Source organism: Nannospalax galili, unplaced genomic scaffold (assembly GCF_000622305.1).
Source record: "Nannospalax galili isolate Female #2095 unplaced genomic scaffold, S.galili_v1.0 scaffold155, whole genome shotgun sequence".
Taxonomy (NCBI): domain Eukaryota; kingdom Metazoa; phylum Chordata; class Mammalia; order Rodentia; family Spalacidae; genus Nannospalax; species Nannospalax galili.
In genome coordinates, this window is record NW_008339923.1 from 6736911 (window position 1) to 6752252 (window position 15342).

At 41.1% G+C, this 15342-nt stretch overlaps 1 protein-coding gene across 4 annotated transcripts in view; it reads left to right on the plus strand.

The window, feature by feature from the left end:
• Ptprm (protein tyrosine phosphatase receptor type M) overlaps window positions 1-15342 on the plus strand; it is a 794765-nt gene that overhangs the window by 678436 nt on the left and 100987 nt on the right. The window lies entirely within an intron of this gene.

Here is a 15342-nt window from a genome sequence, read left to right on the forward strand (position 1 = left end):
AACTTCAAAATAAATGTCTGACCCCCCGATACTGACCCTGTAACCTACTATGCAGAAATTCTGGATCTGCCTCTCTTATAGCCTTTGGAAGTTCTATTTTGAATGTTTTAATGCCTGTTGTCTAAGGACAGCAGGAACAGGGTCTGCTTTATCGAGAGCTGATCTGTTGGTACTCACTGTTGCCCAGGTCAGGATGGGCATGGAGAGGACAGAATGTCAGCAGACATTTTCATAAGGGGATGGATATGAGGAAGGGCAGCAGCCTGGTCTGGGTGGGGGGATGGGCTGACTTGCTAGAAGGCTCCAGGCAGCCCACCTGGACATGGAACAAGAGAGAAGAACAAAGCATACATATGACCCCAATATTATTGTAGGAAAAGAGCATTGTTTTGTGGAGATATTTAAAAGCAGCAAATGCCATACCAATATGAAATAATTCTGTGGTTAAGTGTAGCTCTCATCTTCAGACTGAGGTATAAAGAGATGGAGTGACTTGAGATCTCAGAAGCAGAGAGTGGTCATTTTGTGATATAATGAGTTCTCTAATTAAATTGTTCAGAAAAGTTTGTTCTAAGGGAGCAGCAGAATGTCTCCCGACTAGCATGGCCTTGTATCTATGAAAGGTTTGCAGGTTCCCAGTGGCATTGAAAGTAGGTTCTCTTCTTTAAAGTTTTCACTGGGTCCAGAGTCCTGTCCGCGGTGCTTCAACTTGACCCCCTGTGGATCTGACCCATGGCTGCTTGTCAGAGCAGCATTTCTCTGTCTCTATTTCTCCCCACAGCTGGACAGAGAGTATACATTTAAATATACTCAATAATCCAATCTTCATTGAGCAAATATTGCCATTTGCTGTTTCACACATAAAATTATTTTTTTCTTAATTTGTACAAAATTACCCTCCAGCTATGCAGACAAGGTAGATATAAAACATCAGTGGAATTCATGTTTGGACTCAGGTTCCATCCCCAAAAGATTTCATTATGTATATGCAAAATTCCAAAACCCAAAATGCCAGAAAGATGAACCATTTCTGATTGTAAGCATTTATATTAAGAGATGCTGACCATGTAAAAGCTAATCTTTCTGAGGATCTTTCCATCACTGGACCACTCAACATGTTATACATGTTAACTCATTTACTCTTTGCAAGAACAACATGAAATCAATCATGTCACTGTGTCTAATTCTAAAGGTAATTGTGGCAAAAGGAAGGTAAAAGGGCTGTTACACACCAGACTGGGCACTGCTGTAAGAGCACAGTTAACGTAAGTGGGTACACCACAGTTACATTCTAGTGCAGATTTTGACAACTATTCACAGTAAAGTAAACATTGCAGCCTCTATAGATATCAAGAGTTCAGTCCTGCTGCTTAATCAGATATCACAATCTGCATTATTTATAGACAGTAGAATAAGGCTTCTTACGGTTCTGGAGGCTGGAAGTCCAAGGTCGAGCACCAGGATCACGTGTCTGATGAGGCCTGCTCTCTGCTTCATAGATGGCGTCTTGTGACCACACCCTCCAACAAAGGGGATAAGCATCATGTCTCCACATGGTAGATGAGTGGATATAGGTCCTTCCAGCCCTCACATAAGGCAACCATCCTATCCTGAGGTTTGAACCCTATGGCCTATTCAGCTGCTAAAGGCCCCACATCTCCATACTGTTACCCCGGGAGCTAAATTTCAGCATGAATGTTGGAGGGACACAAACATTCAGCCCTGGCCCAATGCATACATATGTTTTATGAGTAAATATGTAGGGGGGCTGGAGAAAAGACTCAGTGGTTAAGAGCACTGGCTGCTCTTGCAGAGGACCTGGGTTCAATTCCTAGTACCCACATGACCCTCTGACTCCCTCTTCTGGCTTTTGAGGATACTGCACAACACAGGTACACTTACATACATGCAGGCAAAACACTCATACACATAAAGTAAAAATAAATAACAATAGAAAACATGTATATAAACTTGCTGTTTATATAATTCTCAACAGGGCTACATGCTGGCATATCCTGATATATTACTCTCTTAAACTGTCTTCCAGTTATTAATGCTTCTAAATTAAGCATCAAAATCCTTAAATAGAAGGAGTAATCTACTCTGAGTAAATAGGGTGGTTTTCATTACATACGTGGATCAAGAGAAACCACTACCTTTGTTTTAAGTAGCAAAAGTGCCCTGACAATGGCCCCTGCCTCACATCTGTGTTGGACCCTGTGATCTGCAGAGGGCACCCATGAGTAAATGCCCCGAGCCATTCCTATGAATCCACAGATTCATGAGTCATGTATCCTTCTGAGTAGCACCATTTAGAAACTGCTTCATTAACATGTGTGTGAAAATAAATCTTACCTATTGAGTTGTGCAAAGATTTGAGGACTAAAAGCACAAAAGAGTAAGAACACTTACCTAACCTAAGTGTGTATATGCCCCATATATATGCTTGGCTCTAGGATAATGTTACCATCTTCTATCTCTAAAGATGTATATAATTTCGAAAAGGCCTGTCTGCCTTATTAAGAACTCTGTCTCACAGAACCAAGGCATTGGGCTCAGCACCACTATGAGCCCAAGGAATTATGTGATTCTGTCAACAGATCATCGAGGTTCTTGTTAGTGCTTTCCAAAGAACGTAAAAAGTGCTTGTAATGATCACATTCATTGTCTCACAACAGTGTTTGCATATAAAATGGTGTTAATGGCACTTAAAAACTGTTTATTGGATTTGCTCTTAAGTTAAACTTTTCCCTTATTTACACTATAAATTTGCTGAGCTAGCCCTTTCCAAATAGAAGCTAGCATTCCATCCACCATTTCCACTACCACACACATAGACACAGCCCTCCTGATCCTCTCAATGATTCCCAGTTATAATTAACTCCAAGCAAAGGCATACACCAAATCTCTCAGCTAACAAGGCAGCCCCTTTGCAGCAGCTCCTCATTCTGAGAGACTGGTGGTGAAGAGAATGAGCCAGAATCTATAGAAACTTTCCAGGCAGATTCCCTGTCTCCTCTTTTCAACAAATACGCATTAAACTGCCTTGTCCCTGGTCCTGGGCCCAAAACAGAAACCCTTTTTCTTTGCTTCATGTAAACCAGATGCTGTTGTAGGTATAAAGATAGAGCAGGGAACCAAATGGACAGAGTGCTTTATGAGTGGAGTACCCAACATGCTATAGAGGGTCAGAGGCAGTCACTAAGAGCATGGCATAGTATGTGCATTGCACAGAGATACTGGAAACCAGAAAATAAAGCAAGGCAAGCGGTATGTAGAGCCAGGAAGACCTTCTTTAGAGGCTATGGCACAAGCCAGAACTTAAAGCAAAGAATGAAGTAGCCAGTCCAGGCAGAGGCTACGAAGGAGAGGGTGGGGTGCTGAAGAAGGCTAGTGTTGGTGCAGCAGAGGATGAGAGGACCAGTTCAGATGTGTGGAGACACTGGATGATTGCAGTGACAAAGGTTGATGGAGGGTCTACCCTCGTGAATTTAACAGACCTGGGGCAAAAGTTTGGGGGAGCCATGAGATGAATTGAATAATTATATATGATGACCCAAATGAATTAAATACAATGTAAGGGCACAACCAGAAGTATATGGCACCGTTAAAACTTGAAGCATGGGGAATGACTTGTTTGGAGGTGTGGGAGGCTCTTTGAGGATGTGAATGAGAGAGCACAGAATAAAGAGGTAGAGACAGAAAGATGATGCAACAGAGGGGAAGACATCATGTATGCAGACCCTATTGCCATGTCACATGGTGGTGAGGGGAGGGTCACAAGTCCAGAAAACTGAAAAAAGCCTATGTGATTGGAATGGGGAGGTGAGAGTCAGGTGAGGGAGGAAGAGAGGAAAAATCCAGACCACAGAACCTCCTAGAACACATTAAGGTTTTTAGTCTTTATTATAAGAACAAAGCAATTTCAATAAATGACAATGTTGTTAAATATGTGCTACAATTATTTGATCAAATTGCAGAGTAGAAAACAGATCAGAAAGGACCTCATTGCACCCAGGTAAGAACCAATAATGATGTGAGTTAGATAGAAGATATGTTGTGAATTCAAGAAAAGTAACTGACCAAACTGAAATCTGGATTGAATCTGGGGTCAGGCAGACAACACAGTTATATTTTATCTCTCCTGTCTCTAACTCGCAGAAAGACAGGTGGACAGATGAATGGACAGATGGATGATAGATGGTTAGGCTATTTACTCAGATGAGAGCCACAATTGAGGAAGAGCTCAGGCTTGGGTCGGCAGCAGCATGGGAAGCTTGTGGGTTTAGTTTGGAGACATTTTGAAGCATTCAAATGAGCCATTGATGGACAGTTATAAGGACTTCTCTGGCACTCATAAAAGAGAGTCTGGTACCAGATATGAGTTAGTGAAAGTCTGTGGAGGAGTACAGAGCACATGGACAGACCAGCACTCACCTATGGCAACACAGAGATGAGACTGCTGGGCCTGGACAAAAGAGCACAGTGTTGTGGAGGAAAGGTGGTGCCGATGGTGTCCTGATGGTCGGCTTAGCTCAGGAAGACTGGTGTAGTACTGATGGCGGCAGCAAGTGAAGCCAGGAAGGGAAATCAGGGGCCTTTCTGAGCTTGCCTTTCATCTTGACTGGGACAAGCCATGCCTTCCCACTCCATTTTCTTTTCTTTTCTTTTTTTTGAGACAGGGTCTCCCTGTAGCCCCAGCTGTCCTGGAACTCACTCCATTTTCTAATAATGAGACACACAAAATTCAGGTAAATGAGAATAAGAGAAATATTGATTGATACAGAGTGTTTAGAAGTCATAAAGTAAAATTCAGAAGAGTCCAGCAGAAGTAAAGTCAGGGAGCTGGTAAGATTCTGAACAGTAAGTAGAGAGTGAGACTGTAACAGAGGGAATAAGCAAAGAAGGAGCCAGAGCAAAGCAAGGTACCAAGCAACCAACAGCAAGTGTGGAACTTCATACAGAGACCCATGAAGTCTGAGCCAGGGCTCCCTCCTCTGCCTGGGGCTCAGAGCCTGTGTGTCTGGGGAAAACAAGCAGGGTCAGACTGCAGTGGACAGGACAGCAGCACTCCCTTCCAGTGATGGTCACATGGTCTTGTCCCCAGCCTGTACCTTGGCACAGGTGCAACAGTACCCTTGGCCAGGTGTAACCACTGAAGGAACAAAACCATTCTTTGAAGAAATAAGTAGGAATTAAAATTTGTTTTGAGTCTTCTCTCAGAGGCCAAATGTTATTTAAATCATTGTAATTCAAATTCCCCTACATCATCAATATTTAACAGAGAGAATTGGTTAGAGATGAAAGCTTGTCAATGGCAGACTCCTTTTCGCCACTATGGCACTATCTGATCACACAGGTTAAAACTGTAAAGTCATTATCAATATTGCTTCACTTGATGGGAAAGTATGAAAACATTTATGGATATTTAGGGGTATTTTAAAATATAATGTTATTTGATAAAATAATATAAATACCATCTATGGAGAATTTAGGGCATAAAGATATGCCTTAGTATTTTAGTAATTTTTCCTAATTGCTCGACAGTTTTCTGAAGGATTTTTCTTTTTCATTAATACATAATAATTATACATATTTTGGTGGTGATATATGACAATTCAATGCATATACATGCTGTACAATGTATAACAATCAGATGAGGGTAATTAGCATTTCCCTCTCATTAAACATTTATCATTTTTTGTGCTAGGGAATTCCTCTCTTCCAGTTCTTCATAAAATATATAATAAATTGTTTGAATAATAATCACTAGTACCATGTTGTAGAACATTAGAACTCATTCAAGCCCCAGATAACCATGTTTTGGCACCTGTTGTCCAGAATCCTTTCTTCCCTTTCTTCCTCCTTGCCATAGATATCAACCTGATACACACCACAAGCTTTGGTAGATGGTAACTCGTCAACAGTAAGTAGTAGGTTTTTCTGACCGGGTCTCCATAGTAAAGTTTCTTGCCCCAAAAAACTAGCTGTGCCCTATTTCATCTAGTTAAAGTTTTGGCAGAATAGCAGATAGCCCTTTGTGCAGATTGAGCTTTTCAAAGTGGCAGCATGTTACGCTTCAGGATGGGGTAGCACTGAATTGTGATTGTGGTATAAATGTGACCAGGGTTTCAGTCATGTTCCAGGCATGCATAGCAAAGAAGTTTTTTTTCTAATTATAAAAGCAATCCATGTACATTAAAGAAATGTGTACAGGTAACTTGGGGAAATTGCCTAGAACGTCATCATCCAAACCCAAACCCTGCTAACATTTGTTTCTGTTTACCCTAGCCTTGTTTTCCAAGCCAAGAACTTACTGGCTTTGTTTTCTGTTTTTGTTTTTGTCTTTTTTTTTCATTTCTGTTGGTTTTATTTTCTAATTACAATTGAATCATCTTTTTTCTGAATATAGAGACAATATAAGCCATGTAGTAAGTAGTACCTTAAATGATAAAGATGAAAATAAAAATCACTCCAAATTTCAGCCCCAGCAGAAACTCCCTCCAGTTATCCCACTGTGTATAGTTTTGTGCACAGAAGTCACCACTCAGTATATGCAAAGAATTTGCTCCATGACTCAGAAGAAACCAATACCCAGTGCTCAGGTCTCTTATATAGAATGATGTATGCTAGCATCTAGGCACACCCACTAAAGGTATTTATCATTCCTAAGCAGTGTGAATGCTGGCTAAAGAGGTGTTTTATTATACTGTTTAGGGAATGAAGACAGGGAAAGAAGTCTGTACTCATTCAGCATAAACATGTTTGTTCTTTTAAAACTTTATTTTGAGGAATGTCATACATAAGTATTGTATTTGCATTATTTCCACCCTTCTCAATGCCCCTCCAGCTCCTCCTCAACTTCTTGTCCTCTTCTTTGATCATTATTGTTACATATACACACATACATTTGTACATATACATATATATACTTATAATGTACTAAGTCCATTTATTGGTGCTCTTATGTACCTGATAAATGCACTTATTTTTCTAACATTTTCAATTTGAGTTTGGTTGAGTTTGTGGATGTGGAATAGGCAGGTAAGGAGGGCAAACTGTGCACGTGTAAATGGACCATGATTAGCTAAGCCATCTTGTAACCTCCTCGTCACTCTTTGTCACAGTAACCTTTCCAGGTAAACACATTAAATCCACAGTAATCCCCACTAATGACTGTATTAACAGTCCTTTAATTTGTCTGACCACCATTGCTCAGTTCCCTGCTGACATATCATTGAATGATTTAAACAAGCTTGTAAAAGATAAAAATGTGTGTTTTAGGAAAACAACTCTCGGGATGGATCTGCTAGAGAGGAAAGGGTCTAGAGGCAAAGATGAAATAGTCTGGGTGAAAAGTTATCCAGTTTGGGGGTTGGAGAGATGGCTCAGTGGTTAAGAACACTGACTGTTCTTACAGAAGACCCGGGTTCGAATCCCAGCACCCAAATGGCAGCTAACACCTATCCGTAACTCCAGTTCCAGGGGATCCGACAGCCTCTTCTGTCCTCCATAGGCATTGTGTGACATGGATGCACTTATGTACATGCAGACAATACAAGCATACACATAAAATAAAAATAATACATAAAATATTTTTTAAATCGAAAAGAAAAATTATGCAGTTTGAAGCTGAGTCGGTGATTAGACAGTGATTGTCAGTTTCTCATCACTTCTTATATTTCTGACCAGGTCTCCATGTTCCAGTTTTATGCCCCTACATAATGACGAATGAATTACATATATCAGCTCACTGAATCTTCACACTAGAAAATGTTGACAATGTTGGTATTCCCATTTTACAGTAGAAGAAATCGAGGCATTAATTAACTCATTCAAGGTTATACAACCAGAAAGTGACAGGACTGGGGTTCAAATAGGAATTCTGGCTTCAGAGTCTGAGATCTTAATCTCTGTACTACACTGCACAGAAATAAGGAGAGAAAAGAAATTGATGCCTGGGGATTCTAATGTAGGAGTTGATATGACTCAGACCTTTGCTTGTTTCCCTTTAAAATTAGCTCTTATTCCTCTTCCCCAGAGATTGGCTGCTTGGAGCTCTCTGTTCTCCTTGCTGGGCTGGTTCCCAAACAAACATCCTCTCTTTGTGCTTTGAAGATGGCATTATGCAGCTTCTGCTAGAATGTAGCTTTTATTCCCATAAGAGGTGACTCTTTTTAGTAAGAACTGTTACAGTTTAAATATGAAATCTTTCACAAGCCCTGTATTGGGAACTTGGTGTTTTGCTGATGGGCTTTGGGAAGTGATTGAATAACGATGTCTCTGACCTAATCAATGGCTAAATCTTTGATGGATTGATAATGCCATGGTATTTTTGAAAGTAGTGAAAGGTCAGAGGTGGAGCCTGGACCCTGGAGGCCCTGGGGACTATGTCTTGCCCTGGGCCCTTCCTGTACTCCTTCTCTCTGTTTTCTGGCCACCATGAGTTGAGCAGCTTTACTCCACCACACCTTCCCTGCTAAGAATGAATACCTGTGAAAGTGTGAAACTTGCTCCCTTGAGTTTTTCCCTCCTGGATATGGTCTCAGCAGTGAGACCAAAATCAGTCTAATACTAATACAGGAAGGAACAGTGCTAATAGGTTCTGGGAACTTGATGTGCACAATTGAACTTGATCTTCCCAAAAGTCCTTTGAAAGGAACCCATGTCACCTCTTTCTTATAGAAGAAGCTCAGCAGAGTCAAAGCTATGTGAGTCCACCATTTATGTCAGGGTCATTCTTCACATCAGAGTATCTAAGATACAAAAGTCCCTGATAAATTCATTCAGTACAAAATAAGAACATGAAATAGCTTTAGAATAACCAAGAAAAAAACCATGCTGGGATAGGAACTTAGATGGGCACTAAAACATTAAAGCTAGGATCATCTCAAAGTGACCCGACTGGGTCCTCCAAAATGCCACGTTCTTGGAGTCTTGACCCTGTGACTTTCATGGTTAGTAGCTGACCTGTTATGATTTAGCCTCAGGATTACCCTAGAGAGTAACTGAGTTTTCCTAAGAGAATGGTTATTGTATAGTAATCTTAATCTACATCTGATTTGAGGTAAATGAGATCTCAAGAAAAATCTGATAATGCATCCTATTTATTTGTCTCAACAGTCAATACTGATTTCATGGCCCAATGAGTACTAGACTTCGAGGAGGATTCTGGCGGCTGCAGTGTTTGGGCTGAATCATTCTTAGGCAGTCACTTTGCTTCCTTCAGTGAAAGTGTTAGATACTTTTTATTACACTCCTGTTAGGAAGGATGCTTTTTTTCACAGACCTACAGAAGGTCAAAGGAATAGCTTGGTGGGTGCCAGCCAGCTGACTCAGATTCCTCTCTACTTGCTGTGTCTGACAAAAGCAACACAGAGGAGGAAGGCATTTATTTTGGGTCCCAGTTCCAGGTTGCAGTCTACCCTTGCTGGAGAAGTCAAAGCAGCAGGAACTTGAAGCCACTAGTCAGATCCACAGTCAGGAGCAGAGGGGCAGTGAATGCATGCATGCTTGCTTATGCTCAGCTCACTTTCTCCTCTTTTATAGTCTAAAACCCAACCTGGAGAATGGTGCTGTCCACTTTTAGACTGGGTCTTCCCATACCAGTTAGCATAATTAAGACAATTGCCCACAGACATGCCCACAGGCCAGTCTGATCTAGACAATCTCTCAAAGACTCTTCTCAGATCCTAAATTGTGTCAAATCAATAGTTTAAAAAATCATACCTTCAGTAGCCAAGAAATACAATCTCTTGATGACCACTCTGCTTCCCACGGGCAAAGTACCTCCCTGTGTTCCTCCCTGACTCCTCCTAGAGGCTAGCCCACTCTCATCCCTATGTGTATAGCTGGCTCTTCGTATCTCTAGGTTCCATATTCATGGTATCAATCATCCTCGGATTGAAAATATTTGGCAACAAAACATTGTGTCTGTACTGAATCTGTACAAATTTTCTGTCATTATTCCCTAAACAAAACAAGATAACAACTGTCAACTTTGCGTTTACATTGTATCCCCTAGCGGTCTTTTAAATACACAGGAGAACCTTGCATAGGTTAAATGCAAAAAGAATGCTACTTTACAGAAAGGACCTGAGTGTCCAGGGATTTGAGTATACACAGATATTAATAAAATTTCTTAGGGGAGGGGCGGTATATAACAATGTCCACCCTCTCCTCCTTTGGATCCATCAACAAACTGTTCCAATTTCACCAAAATGCATTCTAGGAGACCAGGTAGTTTATTGGGCTTACTTTCAGAGCAACAGGTGAGGGTTTACTTACAGTAGTGTGAGTGCTCCCCACCTAAGGCCACACTGGAAAGTCTTCACCAAAGCATAGATGATGGCTTCCCCTTAACCACACAAAATGGTGAGAGAGGCCCTCCCCTAATATTCCCCAACCTATATATCTTAGCCCCTCCCCCAGACCACATGCAATTAGAGCCAAAGTGCTCATTACAGGTTGGTTGGGAGGTGTGGCTGGACTCTCAGGAGAGGGTCCTGGGACTCTCCCTGCCCCTCCTTCTATGTGTGGATGTGAACAGTCAACAAGCCCAACCGTGATCATCTTAGGCAAGCAGGTACAGTTCAGGAAGATGGGCTCTGTCAGAGGACAGTCCTAGACAATTAACAAGGGCTCTAGAACAGATTCCCCACAGGCACCAAGGATGAATGTATCTTCCTGGTTGGTAAGTTCACTTTTCAGTATTTACACTTATTTTGATACCAACAGAAAGACTATTTCCTAATCGTTCTCTAATTCTTAAACAAGACTGACATTGATAATCTATGACTGGTCCTCCATTATCAAGCTATAAACCCCCTGTCACCATGGCCTTTCCTTTACCGGAGAAAGAGTAAGCCCATGCCAGAAGGATCTTCCTGGCAAAGGAACTCAAAAGACTCTAGGATTAGAAGTCCATGGCTCTCCTTCCCGTCCTTGAAAGTACTGTTTCCTTTGATATCAGCAGCTACAGTAGAAAATAGGGGAGAGAGATGGAACAATTGGACTCATATTTTCTTTCACTTGTGATGAACTATATACAGCATGACATTTGTCATCTCACACTGTTGGGCAGCCATTACCTCCATCCATTTCCAGAATTCTTTTCAGCCAGCAAAATGGGAACTCTGTTGCATTAAACAGACCCCCATTCCTCACTCAGCCCAGCCCCTGCTAACTACCTTCCATTTCTATATGGTTTCCCACCTGCTGAGTCCAGTCCCATAGTTTCTGCCCTTTTGTTCTTTTGGACCTTGTCTACTTCACACAGCATAATATCTACTGTAGACAATTTCAGCATATTGTTGTAAAGCAAACATTCAGGAAACCACCAATAAAGTCCACAACTGGACAATAGCTAGCACCCCAGAAGATCCCAGCACACCTTGTCCTAACCACAGTTCATTTCTTCCCTTGAAATAATGGCTGTTGGACTTAGGATCCAATGGTAGTGCACTTGCCTGGCAGGCAGAAGACTCTGAGTTAGATACAACACACACACACACATACACATACAGGCACACGCACATACAGTAACAGTTTTCACTTCTGTATTTCTTCTGAGTATCTCCTAGAAAAATCTTCCACAAAAAATAGAATATACACCACAATATGAGCCATGTATAGAATTTTAACCTTGCTACAGGCTAACAAAAAGCAGTTAAGTGCAAAGTTACAGATTTTCATTAAGCCAGTATACCATGAATATTAGCATTTTAACATATCAGTATGAAATTTAAATTTCGCATTTTACATTGTTCATCATGCTAAGTCTCCAATATGATAGCTATTTAGCTACTTGTGGCTACTTAAATTTCAAAATCATTGAAGTCAAATACAGTTAAAGCTTCAATTCCTCATACTAGCCACAGTTCGTGTGCTCAGTCCCTAGTGACTATAACACTGGAGATCGGGAATATAGAACATGTCCATCAGTGCAGAAAGGTCTAGCAGAAAGCATCACTACATACTCTTCTGTGCAGTGCTTTTTTGAGGGGGTGTAAGCTTATGTTTATAATATTCATCCACATTGTTATATATGACTATAGCTCATTCATGTTATGACTAAATAGCATTCCACTTTATTAGATTTCTAACATTGCCTTCACTGGAAACAGTATTGCTAGGTACATTCTTATTTATGCATCAAGATGCACACAGCATCAATTTCCTACCACTAGGACACAGGGCATGAGTGTCTTCAACTTTACTATGTAATAGCAAATTATTTTCCAAAGTGGTTGTAGTAGCTTTCATTTTCACCATCAGCATCTGCAAGTTCATATTTCTCTATACCCTTACTTACACTTGATACTCTCAGACTTTCTAGAAAGTATACTCTGGTGTCTCATTATTAGGGTTTCCACCCTTATTCTTAATAAAGACACATTGGTATACTCCATAGTAGTATATACACAGAAGAAAAAGGGCTAGAGCATGAGAGAGAGGGTAGATGATGATGATTGATAGATAGAAGATAGATAGATAGATGATAAATAGATAGATAGACAGAATGATAGATTGGCAGATGATAGCAGATAGATATCTTCTATATAGGTGCATGTGGCTCCCATTCTTAAGTATGATCTGTAGGAAAAATAGACCATGTCTACAAGGAACTATGTATAGGGTATGAACAGGCAAATCAAAGATCTATTAAAGTTTAAGGAAAGTAAATTCATACCCGACCACCTAGTCTGAATCTGTACTTAGACTGTGAAAGCCTGAAACTTAGTATGTCCATCACTGTGCTCTTTATCTTCCCCGCTGCAAACATTCATCAGCTTCCACCCAGAGTCTCATGCCAGAATCCTGGAAGTCATATAGAACATCTCATCCACATTGAAAGAACTCCTACCACCTGAGTGTCCCACTTCTGCCCATAGCACCTCCCTTCACAAAGCCATCCTTAGTTCTCTCCGTCTCCAGCTAATCTTACCACAGTGGGGATCCTCTTCCACCCCAGCCTCAACACTAGTCAGAGAACTCAGAAAAGATGATCTCTGCTCCTCCTGTATTTCACCCTCTCTTGGCTTCCCATTGAGATTAGGATAAAGGTCCTGTGTAACCTGACCCTTCCTTCCTGTCTGGCCTCATTTCCCACCCCTCCTCTTTCCCTACCAACCTTTATTTGGTTTCTTGAACATACTAGATCCTGCCCTCTCTGTGGTCTGAGTACAAGCTACTTCCAGGACATGAATTTAGGAACTCTGTCCTTTGTGCTTCTGATTCCCATGTCCCAATCTGAAAGTCCCTAGTATTTAGATAATCATCTGTGGGCTCTTCAGAGTGGGCTCTATCCTTTGCAATTTAGCACTTATCAAAATTCGATTTAAATCATTATTTACAAAAGTATTGCTTAAAATCTTCTTCATTACCTGTAAGTGTCATGAGCTCAATGTTTCTGACTTGTTTGCTACTGTGTCCCCTATAAATACCATTCAAGGTGGTCTTAAAAAACAAAAAACAGGCAGAACTCAGCAGTTAGAGCAGCTAACAAGAAGCCTGGTGTGTGCAGAACAGCCAAGATTCTGTTCTGTTGGAGCATCTTCCATTCACAAGCTCTGATGGCTTCACCTGTGGAGATGCCCAGAGCTGCTCTCTCAGATAGCTATGCATGTGCATTGGCCCTTCTGAAAAATGCAGAAGCTGTAACAGTCCACACATACCCAGTGCATCCTCCTCCCCTCAGCTGCTGACATGGGAATGACTGGTTTTAAACATGTGTCCTAGTTCCTGAAGTAAGTGGTCATGCAGAAACCTGACTGCATATAGCTCCATTCCTAAGATGCTATCATTTTATTCAGAAATCAGCTGTAAAGAATGAGGCAGTAGAAGGTGTTGATAGCCACTGTATAGCACATGGTATTAACAACTCATTTCGTCATCATTTTCTGTATACCAGGCTTCTTTTTTAATCTCCTTACATGTGTCCATTAACAGTCACACTAATTTTAAGATGTGGACTCTATTCTTCCTCAGAAATAGAGAAGGAAATTACAGATAGAGGGAGAAAGTTACTGGTCCCAATTCCCAACTGGAGGATGCTTACCCACACAGGGATGCTTACCCACATTCCTACTGTGGGTAACCTCACACATATAACCACCTTGTACATATAAAACCACACACATACCACCGCCCCATATTGTCATTGGAGCACAGCAGCAAGACATAGCTTCTAGTTTCTTTCTCTTCTAGGTTCTAGATTGCCTGGCCCAATGTGAGATCACATTCCAGATAAATGTGTTGAGTCCTGACTCATTGCAAGGGTCTGGTGAGAAATAATCTGTCTCTTTGTGACAGGAAGTAAAAGGCTTCATCAAGGAAGGAGTTAGAAATTTGGTACAGATTGCCTTCTGCCAACTATTGATGGCGAGGAAAATGTTCATCCCACAGGACCTTGAGCTTTAGCACCTGTTGTGATACCCTGACTTTTGCTCATTTCTCTGCCAAGCCAAGGATCAGATCCAAACAAGTCCTTGGCCCAATGGTTTAGAGCAGGATGGCCCATCACCTGCACCTCTTCTGGCCCTTACCGCACACTGTCAACGTTGTTTCACACCCACCAGTCTAGATAAAGTCTTGGGTGCAGCAAATCTCAGAGACCGGCAGTAGTAGCTTAATCGGGGTCCCAGAGCTTTGCTTTTTAAAGACAGATTTTCAGGGAAGTAACTGACATAATTAATACTATTTGCAAAGAAAATTTTTCATTCAGCAATAATGTAAACGTGCCTGTTAATACAATTGCAATCCCCAAATGCTATGTGCTATTTGTCAGGCATGGTGCTTGGAGATGTGTGTATTCAATTAATCCTTGAAGCAGCTCAATTCCAGGCAGTTCCCACATGTGTATATCCAGAGGAAGAGGCCAAGGCTCAGTGGGTCTTTTCCTGCTTGACACTTCTGATGGGAACAACACTGATCTCTGCAGATGCCCTCAGGCACAGAGGGAAAGCTCAGAGAACTATCAGACAATAAGCTAGGAAACGTAGGAGGCTTGGCTAGGGATTTATAGCCATCATTTTTTCAAGGTAGATGTCATAAGCAAGCTTCATCATCTGAGTCTTTGTATGTGATTAAATGAAGGTGCTCAAACTTCCAACCCCAACTCTGGTGGGTTCCAGAACTGTAGGTACAAATCTCCAACTTGGACAGTGCTGTATGTATTTCAATGATCAAAAAATAGGGAGACATGCTTTAAAAGGTACAGACGCACATAAGTCTCTCCCACTCTTAATAGCAAAATAGAAAGTTCAGAAGGTATGCAGTATATTTTTATCTTGTGTAAGTAGACGTTCCATTACTATGATTCTTTTTACTCATATTTTCAGA